General features: G+C 32.1%; 1 long non-coding RNA gene across 1 annotated transcript; it reads left to right on the forward strand.

The window, feature by feature from the left end:
• Positions 1 to 19,574: 19,574 nt before the first annotated feature.
• On the forward strand, positions 19,575 to 21,854 carry LOC148781530 (uncharacterized). The gene is made up of 2 exons (XR_016057632.1): positions 19,575 to 19,957; positions 21,449 to 21,854. It is a non-coding gene; the product is annotated as an uncharacterized LOC148781530 (long non-coding RNA).
• The last annotated feature ends 1,577 nt before the right edge of the window (positions 21,855 to 23,431 follow it).

Genomic DNA, 23,431 nt, shown 5'->3' on the forward strand with positions numbered 1-23,431 from the left:
AATTAAAAGAGCATATACTCCGGTTAGATCACACGAGTCATTCTTTCACACTTAAGAGGTGTGTTTTGATAAATTTAAAAACTCAATTTGATCTGTTATTTGACAAGCATTCAAAATTAAAGAATGACATGATATTTGTAATTAGATAAATATAGATGAATAAGATGCTAAATAATTCTAATGTAAGGATTAATTTTGTAAATTTCCCAAATAAGGTGTACATACCATACATGGTTTTTCAACGATCTTTTACCCTACAAGGTGGCTCTATTTTATAGTGTATCCTCTTTTAACTTTGTTTTTCCCCAAAGGCAATTTATATAATGAGATTTTTCGTTTGATACAAGATGGTCACACTTAATCTTTACCATTGGATGTGAAATTGGGTGGATGCATTTTTTTAATTGACCAAGCTCAAAGTTCAAAAGAAATTTTTGCAAACTTTGTGACACACCCAAGCTTTCAGATTTCACATCAGATGGTTATGAATAATTGTGACCTCCATAAACTAAAGGTAAATGGTCCCATGGTATACAATCCCTTATTTTATACCTCATAACTCTATGTTTTCTTTGGTTTGATACGGTGTTTGAAAATCTTGCAAAATAGAAGGTTCAGATAAATTATTACAATATACATTATTTTTAAGATTTCAAATATATATATATATATATATATATATTTTGTCACGATCCATATATCTTAAGGTCGATAAGATCAATTTGAGAATTTTCCAAAATCAAAACACTTTTTCGTACTGGTTTTTTGAGGTGCACCTTACTTGAACAGTGTTTACTTGAACAGTGTAAGGTTGACTCCTTTATTTAAACCTTTTCGTCTAATATAAGGTAAACAAGCCACTCAAATATGTGCTAATCACCATAACTGAAAAAAGAAAACACTCCAAATGGACGTCCCTCCTTAATGATTGTGAGGTTAGTTTACAAAACTGCCAAGTGAAGCAGAATGGTTGAGAAGGCCGGGTCATGCGTGTCAGATGAGGTTGGTTATTTTCACCCCCAAACATGTATAAAAGGACCTCCATGCACCCTCCCCATATCACCAATTATATCTCTCCTCTGAAAGAAATTTCTCTAGAAACTTCAAATGATTGAAGATTTGATGTTTTCATGCTTTCCATAGGCTTTCTTGAACATGGTATTCAGACGAGCCATCATCGAGTTAGTTCTCGGAGATGTAATGTTGAGTAACAGGTTCAATAAAGCTGTGGATAAACATGGAAACAATCATGATGCTTCATTGCATAATTGAAGGTGATTACAATTTTATCCGAATGTTGGCCACAGAGAATTTTTCAGATCATTATCTGTAGGTATTTGTCAATGGCGCCAATGCCAAATTAGTTTTAAAGGGAAAATGAAATGGTTGTGGTTGTGGGCATGTGTATTTGTGTGTGTTCGTCGAGAAGACTAAGATCAATGAGTCATATGGAGGATAGTTTTGTAGTTTGAACCAAGTGAGGGACGCTGGTTTTCTACTGTTCAAATGAAAACAAAGGGAAGGGTAGAATTATGGGTTTTTATTTATTTATGTCAAATATGAATTAGAGACTGCTAACTATTTGTATTTGTTTTCTAGTAGGTACATTTCCTTTTTGAGGGTGGGATTTAAGCGTCCATGGGTCTTGATCACTTGACATTTGATGAGGGTGAGATAGTTTGGGTTGTAAATATCCGATGAAATTAATGGAAAATTTCTAGTCAATACATAAAAAAGAGAGACTGGGTTCGATTTTTATGGATCATGAGTAAATGATATGGTGATGTCAAAAAGATGTTTAATTTTAGGAAATTTTAATGGGATTGTATTCTATGAGACCATTTAATTTTGGCATGAGATCACAATCAATTTTTAGGCATTAGATGTGAAATCCAATAGATAAAAATGCATCACAATATTAGAGAAATTTTATTTTGGACTTTGTGTCCTGACACATCATCAACCAATTTGTTTCGAATACAATGTCATAATTGATTGTAAGCTCCTTGAATTAAAAATAATTATTATTGTAAATTCATTGTATTAAAAATAAATGGTCTCATTGTATGCATTTCCAATTTTAATTGGATATTAAGAGAACTAAATGGGCTCAGTGTATTGTAGGATATTGTTGTTTTGCCAAATAAGCATGCAAACCATCCTCATGTGGGAGCATACAGTACATTAAGTCCCTCGGACTAAAGATATATTTTGAAATTTCTTTGTTTGAAAATTTGAGATCCACCTATGAATCATAGCATAGATGATTATTTTTTAAAAGAAATTAGACTTTCGCAACACTCAAATCTTGCCCTCCAAAAATTTGAATTTTTATTTTTTTTTGAGATTGGCCTCTAGTTTCAAGGGGTTATGTCTCTAAAATTTGAGGTCTTAAAAATACCCTTAGTCTGAGTTTTACCTGAGATCAAATGGACAATATGCTCTTAAAAGAGCAGCATATATTTTAACACATACAATATATGCTCGATCGAGTGCAAGCTGTATAGTAACTCCCTCGGGCAAATGCCAAAAACTTGGGGAAATATATGAGCGATTTAATTAGAAAAATTAGGAAAAGTTAAATTTCGAGGAATATAGGGATTCCGTCCACACAAGGCTCCAACGCATTATTGTAAGATTATATCTTTTGCTTTAAAAAATTTTATTTGATAAACTAAATATGTGTCGGATTCTAAACATGGGGTTAACATATTCTACGAAGTTCTTGTCATTTACATTTCGTAAGTAAATAAAAAATATACATAAATTGGCATGGCAACGGGTCGGGTCGGGTCTCGGTCTGGGTTTGGCCGGACCTGGACCCAGATCTAAAAAAATGATATGGACCCAAACCCGGTCCGTCCCAAAAATTAAAATATCTATGCACTAAACTGTATTTAAATATATTTCATATATTGAGACCCGAAAAGTATTACTAAACCCGAACCCAGACCCGACTGGATCTGGACTTGAATAATATTCGGGTCCAAACTTTAGACCTTCAACTGACCCACCGAGTCCAATTTTTTAACCCCTACCTTAGATTAGGTCTACCCTTGTATCCCGAGTTGGGCCCGGGTCTATTGCCACTCCTAGCTTCCAAGTTGGGCCCAGGTCTATTGCCACCCCTAGCTTCCATGTTTCCTCTGACATGATTATACTTGGGCCCAGTTTGGAGGGACTTGTCAAGCCCAACTCTAGTTTCCGCAACTTTTAAACAATTAATGTAGGATGCCTTGAATTTTATCCTCTCTGTTAGGAGATTGATTTAAAGCTTTAAAAATGGTACAAAAGCAAGACGCAAATCTTTCAATACTAAAAACTCTTGTTCCCTTTTTCATAGTGATACATCTCGAGGTTAAAATAGTTATGTGAAGGTTTTCAAGCAATACAACATTTTTTTTTATGGGTGAGGTTTGTATAGAGCCGATGCTATAAACAATCAAAGTAAAGTGCACATTCAAATAATATCTAGAAATATGGTTGCAATATTGTAAATCATTGTGATAGCTTGAAAATATATTTTCAACTCTAATTATAAAAGTTCAAGCGTGAAAAATAGTGTAGATCTATGAAAACTTGAAAATCTTTAGAATTGACTGTCCAAAACTGTATTACAAGATGCACTATTTCCAAAACTTGAAATCTATTTTTTCTCATGTCCATGCATCTTAATGTCGAGATGATCAATTTAAGGATATTTGGGCATCAAAACAACCTCTTCTAATGAAATTTTTGAGGCGCACTCTAATTTGATTGTTTAGAGCCTTGGATCTATATACACTTTCTCCTTTTAGAATTTGATATTAATTCAATTGATGGAATTACAAAGTCCAACTAAAAATGGCTAGTAGTAATGCATTTGGATGTTGATGATGTTTTGAAAGGCATTAGATGCCACTAGGATGAGGTTTTGGAGTCACAATAATTTTTGGGATGTGTTCTGGTTTCGGAAGTATATCAAAAACCAGATGCCTGAGTTGGCCAATTCACCAAATGCTATTGCTCTATGTGAAGGCTTGACAATTTTGGTTCTTAGATATCTTTGTCCATTTTTTAACATATCTTACCATTGTACACCTATATATCACATACAATAATGCCCACATTAATACATTACACACCACATGTATGACAAGATACTGTTTATGCTCTTAGAAAACAAAGGTGCATTCTTCCACATGCATAGATAGACATGCCTAGTTAGATACATGTACATTTGAACATACATGACTGCAAATGCACTGCTGCCAAACCAAGAGTAGTTTGATATCAAATAGCCAATTAATGGATATAAAAGTTGAATGAACTAAAAAATATTCACAGAACCTATGCATTCCCATAGCAGTCTTAATTCGATGAACCCCATGATAATAAAGTACAAAAAAATAACAATATTTTTAAAAATAAAACGAAAGCACTTTCATATATCATTATAGAGGTCAAGTCTCTTGTAGCTTAGAACCCCAAGTTAATAAAGAACAACAAAAAAAACCTTTATAAGTAAAACATCAAACACTGAGTGTGTTAATTATTGACACTGATGTCTAGTGTTAAATCTTTTAAAAATCCCAAAGAACTGTAAAAACCCACCAGTTTCGAATTCAAGTGACTAAGTGATTTTTCCATTGTGGAAACTGAATAATGTTTGAGCAAAATAATTATATTTTTAGCAAAACAAAGTGGGAAACAAATACTCGAGCAACTAAAAAATCATGTTAAAAAAAATACTACATGAAACGTCACGTGAAATTCATACATGTGATCTCAGTTGTAAAAATCGATCATCAAATTGAGCAGTTGGCAGATGATTTTCAGCTCAGTTGAAAAAAAATGAATAGATGTTGTAATATGTCAAAATCGATCACCAAATATCGGATTTTCAATGAAATTAGGACTTGAATCTTGTGACTTAACTCCATGATCTACAAAAGCCCTAGATTTTGATTGAAACCAAAATTGAATAAAAAACCTGGAGTATGCCAGATTTGTTCAACTCAGTTCTCAAAAATTGAGTCGATATCGGATTTTTAGAGAAAATAGGAATTGAATCTTGCGACAAACTCCATCATCTACAAAAGCCCTAGATTTTGATTGAAAAAAAAAAAAATTGAATAAACAATCTAGAGTATGGCAGACTTTTTCAAAAACAAGCTATAAAATTGAGTTGATGCCCTAGTTGCTCAAAATGGAGCTCCAAATCTAGTGTTTTCAATGAAATTCAGAGAAGAATTTATTGACTAAATCTGTTATCTACAAAATTCCTAGATTTTCCTTCATAAAAAAATCCAAAAACAAGGCCACAATATGCATTATGGTGATTTTTTTTTAATACGCAAAGAACACGAAAAACAGGCAAAACATCAAATTTCTGTGTGTTTTCGGTTCCAATACTTCATTTTATACTGTTAAAACAATAATTTCAATTATTAATTGACTGAAAAACCCTAAAAAGGCTGAAAAGGCAAGAACATTTCAATCAAATATTCAATAAGACAAAAAGTCATGGGTTCTGTCAAATATAACGGCTTTGTTAAAAATAACGGCAAAAGCGTGGCATTAGAAGCATTATAGAGGTTTTTTTCAGAACCGATCCGGTGCGGTTAAAAAATCGTTCGGTTAACTATAAAACGAACCGGGTTGGGTGCATTCTAGCTGGTTTTGGTCCAGATTCTTTTTTGTGGTGTTATATATATATATATATATATATTAAAACACCAAAACCGGTCGTTAGGCTCATATATAGCTATGAGCTAGTGGGCTAACCTCAGTCTTTATATATATATATATATATATATATATATATATATATATATATATATATATATTTATATATATATATATATATATATATATATATATATATATATATATATATATATATATATATATATATATATATATATATATATATATATATATATATATATATATATTAAAACACCAAAATCGGCCCTAACTGGTTCCGATCTAACATGCTGGTTCTAGTTCTAACCGGATGGTTCTGATTCTAACCAGCTGGTATTTGTAACACTAGACTTGACTGCATATGGATGAAATCTTCCTCTCGTAACAGATGAGATAAATCTAGAAAAAGCATTAGCATCTAATGCTATAAAGCACTGCAGAAGAACAATAAAAATTGCAATCGTTCTCTCATATTTTTGGTGAAGCCAATGATTTAGTGTATCGACTTGCTAAATATGGAGTTTCTTTTATTTTCTTTTCTTTTTTTTTTTTGACCAAGATCATTGATATTATTAGAAGTTACTCAAAAAAAAAATTACATCGTCAGAAACAAGAACAGAAGAACAAGAAGTACCCCCCTTAGCAAGAAGGTCGGCTACCCCATTAGCCTCCCTATAAACATGTGTGAAAGACGCCACACCGATTAAAGGACATTTACGAAATACGGATTCCAAACCGATCATAATGAACGGGCGACTGCTTGTATGTGCGAATGTGAAGATCAAAAGAAATACTTTCATGTTCAACATCTACGCGTTGGAAATGGGTTGGGACGACCAATGGACCCACCGGTTGTTCAGAGTGGATCCAGGTCTAGACGTAGACAATGGATCCAACAAGTCAGGTAATGATCCATTTCACATTGATCCAAACAAGGTCAAAACCTAGTTCTGACTTGGTTTGACCAAACATTCTCGATATGTATAAGTAAAAAAAGCATATAAAAATATCATTTATATTTGGAAAAGTTTATATAAGGTTACATCCTTAAAATGTAGAAATACAAATGCTCCTAAAAAATTCATCAGAGAATATTGTTTAATGTTGAAAAACCCTCCAATTGATCATCTCGACATAAAGATGTAGGAATATGACAAAAAGAAAGATTTTGAGTCCTGAAAATGGCGCATCTTACAACACATTACCTAGATCGTCCACTTTCAAGATTTTCATATGTTTGTAGATCTACTTGATTTTAACTATTTTTGGAGCTTATAATGTTCTAATTAGATATAAAAATAGATATTTAGATAATCCTAATTATTTTTTACACCATAATTACATGTTATAATAAAATTTGAAGGTGATTGTTTAAGGTTGCAACCTTATAGAAACCATATCCTGTATTTTTTAAGTACAAGGTGGTCACAAGAACTCTTGTTCGGATTTCAAATGAGGTGAATGTGAGTGTGTCATTGACTAAACTCGAATTTTTAAAAAATGTTTCTCAAATTTCAGGACACACTCCAAGCCATCCAATTGACATCGGATGACTAAAAGTAATTGTAACCTCAGCGCAACAAAGATAAATGATATATATATATATATATATATATATATATATTAAAAATAAAATTTTAGAATCTTTTATTTCTAGACTCGGATTGGATGCAACCCGATAGGTTGGGTTGATATTCAAGTGACTTGGACATGACTCTAGTCTAAATCTGACTTAGACATAGTCAGGTTGGGTCGGGAGCGCGGTCGACAAGCATCCCTCTCAGCCCATTTGCAACCCTCTCGTCAATGGATGGCATGTATCATACATGAATTCAAAACGGTCATTTTTAATGTGGAGTTAGACTCAAATCAAAGGAAAAATGTTTTTTTTCTCAAAAATCCGACTAACTTCCTACTTGACTTTGGCATCTAAAACATTGTACTGAACAAGGGTTTGTTTCACACTCATTACAGGCAACGAACTATGCCATGGGTGCATATCATGCATCTTAGATTTCCCTCCTCGAATAAGGATTGAAAAATGCACATAGGTGTTGCCAAGATAACCTTGGCCTGGGCCCAGCTCTTGTTCCCAAGTGTCCCAGGCCTTATTAAGGTTAGGCCAAAAACAAATGAAGCAAAAATGAAAAAAAAACACCGGAAAAGGAGGGCCTGGCCAAGCTGAAGCGGGTGTTGTGCTTTGATACCACTTGTTGTGTGCGGAAGCTCTAACCCGATGGGTTGATTTTCGGCAAATAAAGTACAATAAATAAAACATGAAATACATACTACAAGAACATAAAGCTTTACGTGGTTCACCTAAGAGAGCTACATCCACGGGCATGGCACACTGAAATCCACCATACCAATGAAAGTTACATCAAAGATTTTGGATCAAACCTCGACAAAATATCCAGTCGAGCAAACTCTTTTAAATCTGCTCTCCCAAACGGTGCCATGCCGATTCTCTCATCTCTATTCCATAACTAAACCACTATCTAAGAAGATAATAATTTTGAGAACAAACAAGACTTTATCTCATTAAAAATGGAAACAACCAAAAATCTCCATGAGAACCGTTTCTCTACAAGAAACCAACCTCTCACTTCTGCGAGAGTCTTCAGGAGGCATCATCAATGTTTCTCTTCATATGAAGCTCTCTTCCCTCTAAGAGGAAATGTAATGTTTCTCTTCATAGGAAACTCTCTTCTTTCTAAGAGGAAATTACATCTTACGTACAAGAGACTTTATTTCTCTCTTTAGAAGAACCATCATTCCCATATGGTGACGCAAATAGGGCACACAAAATTCTCTACACTTTGATCCCATATATATAAGATTAGAAGTCTATGCTATATCACATATATCTCAAAAGACCAAAAGATATATCCAAGAGTTTATATTTCTCTTAGGAAACTTATCAAATATCAGTCTCAATCCCACATGAATATCTCAATCCCACATAATACGAAAATATCTCAATCAATCCCACAAAATTTGCGATTTATTTATGTAGGTTATTTTGGATAGTACCAAATCCAACAACAGGCAGCGTAGCCTTAGGGGAACAATTTATGGCAGAGGCTATACGTTTTTTGGGCCAAGCTGGCCGGCCCCTCTGTCCATCGCTAGTCCTAGGCAGAAGAAGTCTTAGAGCGTCAAATGGACCATTGAAGCTTAAATGGTCCTTCAATTTATGGGAAATTGAATTAGCATTTAAACAGTGGTGGTCAAAAGGACAATAACCCACAAGACTTAAACTTTTTGTAAGTTTTGGCTTGGGATAATTTTGGGTCGAGTCCTTGTGAGGGTTGATGCAACTAGTCTATGTGCCGGGGTTAATAGTAAAATTTATCAACAGATTTAAAAATTGAACCGTCTAAAGTTTTACTTAAGGAGTATTTGATAAATTTAAAAACTCATTTTGATACGTCATTTGAGAGCAACTTGATATTTCATGAAAACAATGATAGGCTATTTGTAAAGATAAATAAACAAGAGTAAGATGTTAAATAGTTCACATGTGATGAGTAATTTAGTAAATTTCCCAAATGAGGTACAGATGCAAGTAACTTCGGTGCCATACATGGTTTGTAAACAATCTTTTATTATATAAGGAATTGAGATTGGGTCAAGATGGTGTAGTTAGGTTTTCATAGCACAACGTCGCAGTTCCATTCCTATGTAACTTTGTAAAAAAAAAGAAAAAAAAACATTCTTTTATTTTATACATGCTCGTTCTATTTATAGTGCATAGAAATCCCTCCTATCTTATAGTTGATTAAATAATATGATTGTTTGTTTTTTTAAACCGAACTTCAATGGCACTATTTTTTGTTTTTCTTCTAATATGATTATAAACTTAGCTGTATCTTTTGTTTTTCTTCTAATATGATTATAAACTTAGCTGTATCTTTTGTTTTTCTTCTAATATGATTATAAACTTGGTTGACATGGAATACCTACTCTTTTTAGCTCCCCCTTCCTTCCTCTTTCTCTCTTTCCCTTCATGTCTTCCCCTTACCGTTGTTTTTCTTTTTCTTTTTCTTTTTTCTTTGTTTCTCTATTCTCTTATCCTCTTTGTTTTTTTCATTCACTCAATGAAAATTTATTTTAACATTAAAGCAAATATTTATTATATATTAAGCAAGATTATAACCTTAGTTGATGCGGAATACCTATTATTTTTATCTCCCCCTCCTTTCCTCTTTCTCTCTTTCCCTCCATATCTTCCCCTTACCGCTCTTTTTCTTTTCCATTTTCTTTTTTCTTTTTCTCTCTATTCTCTTATCTTCTTTGTGTTTTTCATTCACTCAATGAAAATATATTTTAACATTAAAAAAAATATTTATTATATATTAAGCAAGAGCAACACCCTTTCTATTTTTGTGTCACATGTCCCTGTTTTTTCTTTCCTAATAAATCTCCTCTATTTTACAAAACTCAGATCCCTCTCTCTATCAATGTTTTCAAAACTCTTTCCCTAAAATCCTCTTTATTCCCCTCTTGCTCTCTTTTCCGACTACAGTCACGATGCTTCTTTCAAATCTAGGTATGCTTTGGTTATTATTTTTTATGGATCTTATTTTTTCTCTTTCCTCTCATGGTTTTTCCATGCATTTTTTTCCCTTTTTTGAGGAGAGTTATTTTTAAAGCTATTGAAGTCCAAAATATAAGATAACAAAAATTCTTTGGATTTATCATTCTTCTTCATATTAATTGCAACATGTTTTAAAAAAATTATTATATATATATATATATATATATATATATATATCTATGGAGAGAGAGAGAGAGTTTAGCATACTGAAACCAGAGAGATAGTTATTTGAAGTAAATAAATTTTAATGAAGGTTATTTGAAGTTACATATGTTTTGGTCATTGTTTTTATGGATCTTATTTTTTTCTCTTTCATCTAATGTTCTTTCCATGCAATATATATATATATATATATATATTGGGTGGATAGTAATTCTTAAAACAATTAAAATCCAAAAAATTAATGGTTTGAATATAATATGTTATGAACAGAATAATGGTTTGAATATGAATATTGGTTATTAATTCTTTAGCTCATACCTAATCTATGGAGGTCAATTTAGAAGAGTTGAATTTAGAAGGTGCTAACATGAAGGTAAATTTGTTGGTTGTTCCAAAGCAAAGTACACAAATTTGTTGCAAGCCTTTTTACTAAAAGACAAAGTTCATTGCCAGCATTTCATATGCTTTGGATTTGTTAGAAATCATGTATTAATAAAATTGTGATTAAAACCTTTCTTTTTGACTCAGGTGCAAAAGTACATGATACAAACTTATAGGGGGGCTAATCTTCAGAGGGCACAATAGATCTGTGAGATAATGTGAGTGTTACCCTCATGGGTGGCATAATATATTTAATCAGTCTTTTTATCTTCACAAATTTAGTCATCTTACTTCTATTATTATAGACTAGCATACGTTTACCCCTTTGCATGCATGTGTCTTCATAAAAAAATCATTGGGATTTATCATTTTTCTTTCATACTAAATGCAAACATGCCCAACGTGTATTATTGGAATATTTGTCTTTAAAAATAGATAAAAAAAAACAATGAGAGTGAGAAAGCATGATTTGTCGTAGGCAAATATGGATAGGAAGGTATTTACCAAAAACAATGGATAGGAAGGCGCAATGAGATAGAGTTTCTTCATTTTGAGAACGGAAATTCGTTATTTGGTCAAATGATGCATGGTAAATAAATTTCCATGAAGCGCATTTGAAGTTATATTTGTTTTGGTTATTGTTTTTTATGGATCTTATTTTTTTCTTTCCTCTAATGTTGTTTCCATGCAATATATATTTATTTTTATTTTTTATTTTTTTACAGAGGTCGAATTTAGAAGGGTCGAATTTAGAAGGTGCTTATTTGAAGGTAAATTTGTTAGTTTTTCCAAAGAAAACTGTACAAGTTTATTGCAAGCCTTTAACTTAATAAAATTGTGACCCAAAACTTTCTTTTTGACTTAGGGTGGTGCAAAACTAAGTGGCACAAACTTGTAGAGGGTCTAATCTTCAAAGGGAATAGTAGATCTACGAGATACTGTAAGTATTACTTTCGTGGGTGATATAATATATTTAATCAATCTTTTTATCTTTACAACTTTAGTCATGTTACTTTTTATATTACAATCTCATAAGCTAGCATACTTTTACCCCTTCCCATGCATATCCACAATCATCATTTTTGTCTTCATAAAAATTCCTTGGGATTTATCATTCTTCTTTCGTAGTAAATGCAACATGCCCAACATGTATTAGAGGAATATTTGTATTTAAAAATACCGTAGTGTAACATATTGCATTCCAAATATGAGAGAAAGTAGCCAATAAAAAAATTGAGCACCTTTCAATAAAAAAATAAAATGCATAATCGATTTAGAAACTATCGAATATCAAAGAGTAAAATATTTTAAATATCTTATACTTATTTATAGAAAAAACAACATGTTTTTATTACCAATGCTATAACAAACCGTGAGAAATCCTCACAAATAGGTTTTTATAAAAAATTTAATATAAATATTTTTAAAACCTAAAAATTTATTTTCCAATTTTTCTAAATTTATACTACATAAATATGATTTGGACATAGGGAACCCACAATTTCCCTAGATTTGCACTTTTTTTGTCTCCCTCTAATCTTTTTTTATCACAAATAGTACATCTAAATTATTTATTTCTTTCATGGTTTTAAAGAAGGAAAATTGTTTCATACGAGCTGGACCGCATTTCTACGTATACAGTTTAGAAAGGGTAAAGCATCCATCTTAAAGATGGATGCAAGTAGGTGTTCCATCCAAAACCAATAGAAACTAACGATCCAAATGTTTTCTTATTAAAATTATTCATTTAGTTTTTAAAATTTATTTATTTTTTCATATTCATGATCTCCATGTTAGAGGTTACACATCCTTAAAATTAAGTCCTAAAGTCCATCTAAAAATAGATTTATTAGGAGGCCTGCATTTCTACATATGCAAGCTTGGCCGCATAGAAATTGGATCCTTAAAGAAATCATAATTAGTTACTAAAATTATTTAATTGTGAGGATAAATTCAATAATTTCTAAAACCATGTTGTATTGAAAATATTTTTCAACAATAAATGTTTATGTGATTAATATTAAATATCACGTGCATATTACTAGTATTTATTATGCATATGATACAAGATGGTTTTGCGGCATACAAGTTCGTTCTCTAATATTGTGAATTGAAACCCGCCCTCATGCATAGTGATGAAAAAAAAAAAGGGGAGAAAAAAAAGTATGACGTTGGGATCTTCAAGACCTTACTTTATTCGTTCTCTAATATTGTGAAATGAAACCCGCCCTCATGCATAGTGATGGAAAAAAAAAAGGGAGAGAAAAAAATTTGACGTTTGGATCTTCAAGACCTTACTTTATATGATGAGACAATGTTTGGGGGAATAGAACGCCCTAATATTGGAAATTCTCCTTATTTTATGGATAATTTCATGAATGAAATAATGGTAAAATGACAAAAATAAATAAATATTATGAATGAAAAATTAGGTAAATGGGACAATTATTTACACCTTCAAAACTCTTATGTTTTCTTTTAGTTGGAAAAAGTTTATATAAGGTTGCAATTTTAAAATGTAGAATTAAAGATGCACCTCAAAAATCCACCGGAAAAGGTTGGTTTAATGTTGAAAACCCCTCTAATTGATCATCTCAACATCGAGATGGATGAGTATGAAAAGAACAGATTTTGAGTCCTATAAATAGTGCATCTTAGAACACATTATCTAGACTGTCCATTTTCAAGATTTTCATATATTTATAGATCTGTTTGATTTTGACCATTTCTGGAGTTTACAATTTTGTAATTAGTTATGAAAATAGATTTTCAAATAATCGTAAGAATTGTTTATACCAAAATTACATTTTATGATAAAATTTGGCGGTGCACCTTAATTGGATTATTTAAGGTTGCAACCTTATACAAACCACATCCTCTTTAGTTTGATATAATGCTTTTTTTTTTTCTTTTTGGGTAATTAAGTAGGGAAAAGAGGCCTCTACCCAATTTTTCAAATAAATTATGAGTTAGTTTTTGAAAGTATTAATGGCATGATGTTAGTGGTGGAAATGAAAACCACAAGGTGGTCACTAGGACGATACCTCTACGACCCCAATTTGATATGGTGCTTTTACTTAATACATTCACTTTCATTTTTGAACTTCTACCATACTTTTGGGATAATAATATGAATGGGAACTTAGGCTAGTGGGAAAACATTTTGGACGTACATCTGTTGTACCCTTTTACAAAATGAAAAAGTTTTATAGTTTTCAACCTTATATTATAGGAGTACGGAACACATTAAAATCCTAACCGAAAAGATTATTCTCAAATCTAAAAGCCCTACAATTAGTCTTCTCACCCATAAGATGCATCACATTGGGTCAACCTTAAGATGTATGAAACGAAAATAATAATAATAATAATAATAATAATGAAAAAATATTTTTAGTCCTGAAAATTTTGTAATTGTGTGACACATTATCTAAACCATCTATTTTCTAAATTTTTATGTGTTTATAAATCATTCGATCTACACTATATTTTGAACTCCAAATTTCATAATGAATTGTATACTATGAGACCATTTATCCTTCTTACAAAGAGGTCACAATTATTCATAGCCATTAGATGTCAAATTGGATGACTTGGGGTGTGCCACGAAGTTTGAGAAAATTATTTTTAGCATCGAATCTAATCATTGACATGATCACAACTACCCGATTTGAAATCTAAAAGACAAGAGTAATTGTGAACTTCTTGTGCTAAAACTAAATGGTCTCTTTATATACTTTTTATTTTATAATAAAGGTTAAAAATAGATTTTATGGGCATCATAAGGGTTTTAGGCACTAGATCTGTATCCTTTAGCCAGATTTAGATATGGGCCCTACTTTGTTGGTTTAAAGTTGACACCTTATACAAACTACACCCTTAATATTCTTTTGTAAGTGAGGTTTATGTAAGGTGCCGAACTTATGTTATAGAAGTAAGGCACACCTCTAAATTTTGCCCAGAGATGTAGTTTTGATGTAGAAAACTTTTCAATGATTTGTAAATCTATATTCACCCCTCATTATAAAATTTAAAATTTCAAAAATAGTGCAGATCGAGTAGAAAGCTTGGAATTTTTTATTTTTTTTCACATCCATATATCTTGAGGTGGAGAAGATCAATTTGAAAATTGTCGAGCATCAAAACGCTCTTTTTTAGTGACTTTTTGAGGTGCGCCTTGCTCACGCATTGCAAGATTGACGCCTTACGTAAAACAATTTCCTATGTAATGTAGTGATTTAATAGTTTGATACTTTGATTACGGTAAACAAGCCCCTCAAACATGTGCTAATCACAATAACTGAAAAAGGAAACCACTCCAAATGGACGTCCCTCCATAAAGATTGTGATGTTAGTTTGAGGACAGTTTATAAAACTGCCAAGTAGGGTAGAATGGTTGAGAAGCCCGGGTCATGCTCTTATAGGGGGTTAGTTATTTCCATCACAAAACGTGTTTAAAAGGGCCTCCATGCACCCTCCCCATATCACCAATTACATCTCTCCTCCTCTTCTCGTTCTTTTAACCAGCTGAAGACTTGATGTTTTCATGCCTTTCGCAGGCTTTCTTGTACATGGTTCTCTTCTCATTCTTTTAGCCAGCTGAAGATTTGATGTTTTCATGCTTTCCACAGGCTTTCTTGAACATGGTATTCAGACGAGCCCTCTTCGAGTTAGCTATCGGAGATGCAATGTTGAGTAACAAGTTCAAGAAATCTGTGGAGAAACATGGAAACAATCATGACTCTGCGTTGCATATTTGAAGGTGAATACAATTTTTTCGGAATGTCGGCCAAAGAGGATTTTCTAGATGATGATCAGTAGGTATTTGAGAATGGCGAGACTTCCAAATTGTTTTAAAATTCAAATTGAATGGTTGTGGTCCTGTCCATGTGCTAAGATCAATGAGTGTGTGTTAAGAGATCAATGTTTTAAAAATCAGTGTGTGAAATGGTTGTGAAATGAAATGTTTTAAAATTCGGTGTGTGTTAAGATCAATGAGTTAAGGGTAATTTATTAAAGATAATTGGTAGTTTGAACCAAATGAGAAACGCTGGTTTTCCACTGTTCAAAGGGAGGGGAGGGTAGTTTTATTTGTTTTTATTTATCTTGAATATGATTGAGAGACTGCTACCTATTTTTGTGTTTGTTTTCTAGTAGATACATTTCCTTTTTGAGGATGGGATGCGAGGATATTACTGTTTTACCAAATGCGCGTCTAAGGCATGCTGATGTAGGAGCACACTGTCCATTAACTCCCTTGGGCAAAAGAAATATTTTTAAAAGTTCTTATTTGAAATTTTGGGATCTTCATAAGAATCATTAGATAATTAATTTTTTAAAGAAATTAGACTTTGAGTTATGCAACACTTAGATTCTACCCTCCAAAATTTTGAATTTTTCTTTTATTTGAGGTTGATCTTTAGGTTCAAGAGGTAACATCCCTATCCTAAATAGGTGCGGTTTGTATAGACTTGAGGCTCTAAACAATCGTATTTGAGCCCACCTTCAAATAGTGTCGAGAAATATGGTTTCAATGCTGAAAAGTTTTGTGATAGCTTTAAATTATATTTTCATCTTTAGTTATAAAATTTAAAGCTTCTAAAATAGTATAGATCTATCAGATTGATGTCGAGATGATTAATTTGGTGATATTTAGGTATCAAAACAACCTCTTCTAGTTAAAATTTTGAGGTAGGTTCTTAATAAACTTTTCCCTTCTAAAATACTCTTAGTTAGAGTTTTACCTAAGATCAAATGAAAAATATGCTCCTATAGAAGCGGAATATCTTTTTACTTGTACATCATGCTCTAAAATAAGATGATTATTTTTAAAAAAAAATTAATTCCATTTTCCACTTTTGATGCTCTTATTCAAAGGAGGTCTGAAATTTTATAGACGCTAAGCGTGAGTTGTCCTTAAAAATTAGGGCTCGTTTCATACAAAGGGTGCAGTGATGGGTGTTTGATTTCTTTATACCGGTGTTTCCAACTAACCGGTCAAATGAACTGGAAATCCAGTTTGGATCAGAGAATCGTTGATCCAGATCGGCAAATCATACTAAAAGAATAAATATTAAAAAAAATCAAACAAAGAAAAAAAAAATAAAATAAAATAAAAAAAAAAAAAAAATTATATATATATATATATATAATAGGTGGGAAACAAGCAATTCGGCCCTTCCGGATCATTGGATTCCCCAATGAATCCAAGCAAATCCATCTGAGTTTGCCGATTCTCAGTATCCAAATGCGAACTTGAAGTCACTGCCCAATGCAAAAGCCATTAAACTTGGGCAAACAGAATGATTAGAAAAAATATACAATGAGACCATCTATCTTCGGTACAAAGTGGTTACAATTAATTTTGACTATTTGATATGACTTAAGCGCCAGGAAAGTCTTTTGGTTCAAACTAAGGCTATGTGCAAGTCTTTTGGTTCAAACGAAGGCTATGTGCAGTGAGCAGATGGAGCAGTAATGAGTGGCAGCTTTGCGAGGGTTGACCAAGCTCAAACTTTGAAAGATATTTTTTCGGATTTTGTGACACACCCGAACTATCACATTTTATATCGGATGGTTATAAGTAATTGTGACCTCCTTATATAAAAAGAGATGGTCTCATTTTATACAATCCTATTTATTCACCTTAAATTTCGAGGAATATGGATTCCATCTGCCCAAAGGTTCCAAGGCGCTAATGAAAGATCATTTATTTTCCCTTAAATTTTTTTATTTGACAGAATAAATATGGGTTGGATTCTAAACATGGCGGTGTTAAATTTGTATGTAGTCCATGTCATTTTCATTTTTTAAGTAAATAAACATATACATACTTGCCATGTCATGGCTTTTATGTTTCCTGTGACAATTATATTTGGGGCCAGTTTGGAGGGCCTTGTGAGGTGATGTATTGTCTACCCTAATTAGGGATAAAAGATTTTTCTTTTTTTTGCTTTTTCCATTAGATGGCCCAACTCTAGTTTCCTCATCTTTTAAACCTTTAAAGCATGATGGCAAATTTATTTTCCCTCCTCAGTACGAGATTTGAAGTTTTCAAAAGGAAAGATGCGCAGTTTTTAATAGTTAAAATCTTTTTGTGTTTTCATATAGGGATGTCAAAATAGTCATTTGAGCGTATCAAAGCGTTTAAAACAACATTTTTTTTAGTATGTACACGATGCACACTATTCGTTTACTCCCTCGCGCGAAACACCAATTTAGAAATATTATTTTTGTTTAATTTTTGGGACCACATAAGAACTATTACATGATTCTTTTAAAAAGAAAAAAAAGTTGAATTTTGAGTTTTGGGCACTTTGATCTAGCTCTTCAAAAATTGGACGGTCAGTATTCAATCTTGAGGATTTATTTTCTTCTAGTATGTATAAAGTTTATTCTGGAATTTTTTTATTAAGATTAGTTTATGGGTTGTAGAGATACCTCCTCAAATTTTGAAATCTAGAAGGTATTCTTAGCTTGTGGTATGCCCAAGGGAGTAAATGGATAGTGTATTCCTGCATGAGTAGGAAATCTTTTGGCTTTTTCTATGGCCTCTTAGTAAACAGGTGAGGACTTACATACACCTTTAATTGTTTTTGACGGCTTTAACTATTTTATTTTCTTTAATTAATAAAAAAAGATATGAAAATTGTTTCATGCATCCGGGGATGTATATCTACATCTGTATTCCCCAAGGTATAAAACATCCAACATAAAGAACGATGCAAATATATGGTCCATCTAAAAATAGTAGAAACTAACGGTCCAAATTTTTTTATTTTTTATTTATAAAATCTATTTTTTTTTCGTACTCATGACGTCCATGTTAGAGATTATATGTAACTAAAATTGAGTCGAAAAATCCATCTAAAAAATGGACTTTTATAGAGATTATATGTAACAAACCTTAAATGCTTGTAAAAAGGAATGTTCTGAATATCCGTGTTAAAGAAGGTCATCATAGTTTAATTTGCTGGACAACGGTGATGGAAGTATACTAGAGGGACTGCACTATTTTTTACTGCATTATAATTTATACTCTTTTTAAAGGGAAAAAGATTCATACCTCCTAGGATTCACATTCCTGTATACACCCTCGGCATAAAAAATAAGTAAAAAATACCTCTTTATCACTGTTTTATTAAATTACAACAATGATTTGACCTATTAAATATGAGTTTCTATGACTACAAGATATATAAAAATAAAAATAAACTCTATATTATAAAAGAGTTATGATCTTACGAGCCCCTCACTCATACGGGCTGCATAGCGCTTCACTTTTGTGCAGTTAGATGTACATCCCTATCTCGAGGAAAGAATGAGCTTCCAACTCACAAGTAAAAAGTGTAAAATGGTCGAAGTTCAACCCAAAAAGAAAAAAAGAAAAAGTAAGCTTTCTATACTTTCTCTAGAGCATAAAACCTATATACTTCCCTTTATCCAGCAGTCTATTCTGAATGGAGGGTTAAGATTGACCCATTCACAATGTCACGTCTCTACATTTTTTTTTTTTTTTTTTTCTATAAACTATTTTGCCCCAAATTTTGTACGTCCAATCCTGTATCAAACTCGCACTAGCAAAAAAATATTAAAAAATATTTTCAATAAAATAAAATGACCAAAATACCCCTAAAAGTTTCAACGGGTATTTTGGTCATTATATTTTATCGAAAAATTATTTTTAATAATTTTTATAGGTGGGCTCCAATGAGAATATGACATTTATCAAATTTCATATTCATACAATTTGTATAAAAAAACTAAAAATAAAATACTTTAAGACGTCGGATCTAAGATCAAACGGTGAGAGTCTCTCTTGATCAAAATTTTACAGGTGGAAGATAGGTATGCAATCACACACTCTTCAATGGATAGAAACATGCCTTCTTCCCTGATGAAGTTTTTCTCTCAAGTGGATTACAAATTAAAGAACTAAGAGCATAGGCTCTGTTCAATATGAAAGAAGCCATACATAACTATTGACAATCAAGCTTCGAGACGCTGTTGGCCTTTCTTTAGGTAGCTTCAAGCAATAAGACTTCCGGCAAGGGTGGCCAGGAAAGGGGAGACATCAGTTTTACGAGCCAATTATGGCTGCATTCTGATCAAATATGATGGCCAAAGGTGAGTCCCATGTGATTAGGGTGTGACCTTGATTTATTAGTTAATTGAGTAGGGCTCCGGTTCTGCTCCTAAACTTTGCCGCAATGACTCTTTCAAGTCTCGGCTGAATTTGTTCTAATAAAGCCCTGCAAATTCTGGCAGCCCAACAAGCTTTTCTTCTATTTGAAATCGACCAATGTTTAGGTTTTCAATCGAGAGATACAATATTTTGGAAGATGAATTTTACTGAGAGTTTTCCATAAGGTGCTGAGGTTTTTGCTACATCACATGTTTGCCCAATCTATATAAGGTCCCTAACACCCCTCTAGATTATGCAAGAACCAATATATATTTTGCTACAATACATGTTTGCTCGCCCAATCTGATTTGTAGCATAATATAGAATGAATTTTAGAGAGAGGATTCAATGAGCAGAGGTTTTTCTTGGTTACGGAGTGATGAAGGATTTACTCGCAGTTATGACCACACATATGGGGTGCAGGAAGAGGCAACTGGTAGACTGGGGGAGGGGTGGAGATCCTTTTCCTTATTTTTAACCAGTGTTTAAAAAAATGCCGAGTCGTTTGGTTTTAGAGAGAACCGGACGATTCTGTACAGTGACTCGCCGAATCGCTGTACGGAATAGGCAAGTTCCGTACGGATTTTTTTTTTTTTTTTTTTGGTATTTTTTTTGTAATCCATGGTAGATTTTTTTGTAATACTTGATCGGTTTTTTATTAATCCATGATTGAATTGTTTTATTTTTTTTTGTAATCCATGATCTAATTTTTTGGTTTTTTTTTTTTTTTGTAACCCATGATAGAATTTTTTGTAATCCATGATAGAATTTTTTCTAATCCATGATCGAAATGTTTGTTTTATTTTCTTGTAATCCATGATAGAATTTTTTGTTTTTTTTTTTTTTTTTGTAATCCATGATAGAATTTTTTGTAATCCATGATCGAATGTTTTGTAATACATGATCGAAATGTTTGTTTTTTTTTTGTAATCCAAGATCAAAATGTTTGTTTTTTTTTTTGTAATCCATGATCGAATTTTTTGTTTTTTGCTTTTTTTATAACCCATGATAGAGTTTTTTGTAATCCATGATTGAATTTTTTGTAATCCATGATCGAATTGTTTTTTTCTTTTTTTGTAATCCACGATTGAATTTTTTGTTTTTTTTTGTTTGTTTTTTTTTGTAATCCATGATCGAATTTTATGTAATCCATGATCGAATTTTATGTAATCCATGATCGAATTTTTTGTAATCCATGATTGAATTTTTTGAAAATTTGTGATTTTTTTTTTTTAATCCATGATCGAATTTTTTTTTGTAATCCATGATAGAATTTTTTGAAAATTTGTGATTTTTTTTTTTAATCCATGATCGAATTTTTTTTTGTAATCCATGATAGAATTTTTTGAAAATTTGTGATTTTTTTTTTTTTAATCCATGATCGATTTTTTTGAAAATTTGTTAATTTTTTTTTTAATCCATATTATTCAAAGAGAAAATGAGAGAGATGATGATTCTGAGGCCACCCTATCCCAGCCATATTATTCACATATCAAGTCCCAACAGCAACAGTGTAAGGATGAGTACGACAGTGTAGGTGAGCATGAAGGATGGACAATCTTCGAGGATTTTAGATTGGGAATACATCAAAACACTAACACTCAGGGATTTGGGAATAGTCAGACGCCTGCTAATATCGATGATTCGTTTTTAGATCGAATCAATGAATTGTTAAACGAATTCAATCAATGGCACCAGCGTGACCAAGAAGAACAATAACGTCGTCTATCATTTTATTTTTAGATCATATGTTACTAATTTTATGCTTTATTGTAGTCCATGTATGTTGATATACTTATTCCATGATAATTATATGTTTGTCCTTTTGTGTGATGTAAATTAAATGCTGAATGGTGGTTCATGCAGCGAAAGAACATATCAATATTCGCATATTCATTCAAAAACATGAAAAGTCTTAATGAAGTACCCTCATTTCTTATTGAATTCCTAAAAAAAAAATATTTATAATGATATTTAATAATTTTTTCGGATTTTTTTTAAGCTTTATTCTGACCGATTCACCCGATTCCCGATCAGGATCGCCAATCCGAATCGGTTTTTTGGAAGCCCGATACGGGTCACCGATCCGGTTTTTAAACCATTGTTTTTAACTTTTGACCATTTCAACCAGTTTATTTTTTATGTCCGGGCATCCCCATCTTTTGTGGAGATTTTTGGATGCACATCTGGCAGCATAAGAGTGTGGTATTATACAACCCGTATGTGTGAGGTTTACGTAATATCATTACTTATTATAAAATGTAAAAAGATAAAATTTTATATTTTTTTATTTCCAGACTTAAACTAGACCCGATAAATTACATTCAAGTCCAAGTGACTTGGAACCGACTCCAATCCAGATCTGACTTAGACCTAATTAAGTTGGGTCGGGGTCAAGTTCAGGGTCAGGGTCGACACGGATCCCTCCCAACCCATATATAACCCCTATTACTGATGGCCTCCATCATACATGAATTTCAAAATGTCACTTTTAATGCGGAGTTTTGACTACAACCAAAGACTCAAACATTTTTTTCTCAAAAATCCGACTTACTTCCTACTTGACTTTTGCTTCTTAAAAATTGGAACAAACAAGGGTTTGCTTCATAATCATTACAGGCAAAAACACTATGCCATGGGTGAATTTATAGGTGCGGTTTCTATAAAGTTGCAACCTTAAACAATCCAATTAAGGCGCACCTTAAAATTTTATTATAGCATGTAATTTTGTTGTAAAAAATACTTAGTATTATCTTGAAATCTATTTTCATACCTAATTAGAAAATTTTAAATTCCAAAAATGGTTAAAATCAAGTAGATCTATGAATATATGAAAATCTTGAAAATGGATGGTCTAGATAATGTATTCTAAGATGCACTATTGTCGAGACTCAAAAACTTCTTTTTTCATGTTCATACATCTCGATGTCGAGATAATCGATTAGAGGGTTTTTCAACATTAAAACAATATTTTATATAAACTTTTCCCTATATATATATATGGGGAAAGTTTATATAGAGCCGAGGCTCTAAACAATCAAATTAGAGCCTACATCAAAATTTCACTAGAAGATGTTGTTTTGAAGCCCAAATATCATCAAATAGATCATATCAACATTAAGATGCATGGACATGAGGAAAACAAATAGATTTCAAGATTTGAAAATAGTTTATTTTATAATGCATTTTTGGACCATCAATTTTCAAGATTTTCAAGTTTTCATAGATCTATCGATATACACTATTTTTTAACCTTTAAAATTTATGAATAAAGATGAAAATATATTTTAACGCTATGAAACAGATTTCAAGTATTGAAACCACATTTCTCAGCACTATTTGAAGGTAGGCTCTAATTTGATTGTTTAGGGCCTCGGCTCTATACAAACCGCACCCTCTATATATATATATATGGT

The sequence above is a fragment of the Amborella trichopoda genome, chromosome 6 (assembly GCF_054954075.1).
Source record: "Amborella trichopoda isolate Santa Cruz 75 chromosome 6, AtrichopodaSantaCruz75HAP2 v2.0, whole genome shotgun sequence".
Classification (NCBI taxonomy): Eukaryota; Viridiplantae; Streptophyta; class Magnoliopsida; order Amborellales; family Amborellaceae; genus Amborella; species Amborella trichopoda.